Source organism: Cebus imitator, unplaced genomic scaffold, assembly GCF_001604975.1.
Source record: "Cebus imitator isolate Cc_AM_T3 unplaced genomic scaffold, Cebus_imitator-1.0 Scaffold64, whole genome shotgun sequence".
NCBI classification, from domain to species: domain Eukaryota; kingdom Metazoa; phylum Chordata; class Mammalia; order Primates; family Cebidae; genus Cebus; species Cebus imitator.
The window spans coordinates 5,867,640-5,869,553 of NW_016107379.1; the positions used below are offsets into that span (position 1 = coordinate 5,867,640).

The 1,914-nt window shown below is 37.5% G+C and overlaps 1 non-coding gene across 1 annotated transcript; it reads left to right on the forward strand.

The window, feature by feature from the left end:
• Positions 1–582: 582 nt before the first annotated feature.
• Positions 583–685, forward strand: LOC119471584. The gene has a single exon (XR_005200651.1). It is a non-coding gene; the product is annotated as a small nucleolar RNA U13 (small nucleolar RNA).
• Positions 686–1,914: the final 1,229 nt, after the last annotated feature.

Sequence of the window (1,914 nt, forward strand, 5' to 3'; positions counted from 1 at the left end):
AGAGACGGGGTTTCACCATGTTGACCAGGATGGTCTCGATCTCTTGACCTCGTGATCCACCCGCCTCGGCCTCCCAAAGTGCTGGGATTACAGGCTTGAGCCACCGCGCCCGGCCCTTGTTTACTTCTTTAACATAGTGTATACTCATAACCTTGGATACACACTTATCCAGTGTCAAATTGAATTCAAGTACATTTTCATTAGGTTAGATTTTCAGGTTATCTAAAAGGACTTCCTATAAGAAACAATTACACCGCTGAAGTATTTTCTTTATTTTTTGGTAATTGGCCTAGGAAAAAAAGATTCTGTGTTTTATGAAGGTAATTTCCTGTGCTTCATGTGGTCTTTATTAGGTTTTTGATTACTTAGGAAAACTGAGTCTTTAGCCTTTAAAAAAAAAAACATATATGCAACTTTCTGCATTTGTTTTTGAAATTTTTATTCTTTGATATAGGGTCTCACTATGTTGTCCAGCCTGGCCTTGAACTGCACTTAAGGGATCCTCCCACCTCATTCTCCCGGTTGCTGGGACTACAGGTGCACACTACTATGCTCAGCTTACATTTGAAATCTTCACTCACAATCCTTTTCTAGTTCATAAGCATGAAGACTGAGTGTTCACACTCGTGTGTGAGATCTGCTACCCTCAGACCTTGAAATCTTCAGTCACTCTTGTTAAGTGAATGACTATTATTTCGCTATTATCTGTGATTCTGTTTTAATTAAATGTTTGATATCTTTTGACATATTTGGCAGGTTTTCTCAGTATCAGAGTTCTAAATGAAGTCTTTTTGACCTAGAATTATCTTTGGGATTTTCTAGTTGGGCCTCTGGAGAGCCTCAAAGGATGTATTTTTCAGCTGTTTTCAGAGCCTCAAAGGATGTATTTTTCAGCTGTAGAGATGTTAAACTAATTAGGCTTATTTGATGTATTGAGTTGTATGGGAAGCATTGGGGGCACAGATGGGATCAAATAACAAAGTGATGCTACATCTTCTCTAAGTTATATTTATATGGCTGCGTTATTGATGTGAATGGTCTAAAAATTATGTAAAATTTATAAATGTTTGATGCTCCTAATGTGATGTTCTTAATCATTTTTCTGGCTGTTATCTTAAAATGCTGTATGCAATAAACGTAACTGAGTTTCCTGGTCAATTCCTGAACTCTCATCAGATTTGTAACCATGGCTGTTCTAAGCCTCTGTCTTCCACAGTTTTAATTCTTCTTTAAGTGCATCTGCAGATTCATGGAAAAGACTCTGGCAAGTACTCCTGAATATAGGTTTCTGATAAGTTTAAGATCAATGGACTAAATAAAGTTATTCAGGACCCCCATGAAGAAACTGATAAATTCATGGAACTGACAATTAAGATGAAACAGAACAAAAGTTAATTACGTGAGATTAGTATCTAATGAAGATAGATATTTGAAACTCTGTTGGTTTTTTACTTAAATGTTTTGTTTTCCAGTTTTAAGGAGACTGTCTCTCAAGTTATCTATAGTTTACAGCAATTTGGTAAAGTATACTTTTGTGAACAAAACTGGCAACATTTACTTTTTCTCTGTCCCTCCAAAATTTGGAAGCTATTTGTGAGTATTCTTATTTATTTATTTATTATTTTTTTGAGATAGAGTTTTGCTCTTTTTACCCAGGCTGGAGTGCAATGGCGTGATCTCGGCTCACTGCAACCTCTGCCTCCTGAGTTCAAGCAATTCTTCTACCTCAGCCTCCCGAGTAGCTGGGACTGCAGGCATGCGCCACCATGCCCAGCTAATTTTTGTATTTTTAGTAGAGACGGGGTTTCACCATGTTGTCCAGGATAGTCTCGATCTCTTGACCTCATGATCTGCCCACCTCGGCCTCCCAAAGTGCTGGGATTATCTTTCTTTCTTTCTTTTTTTTTTTTTTGA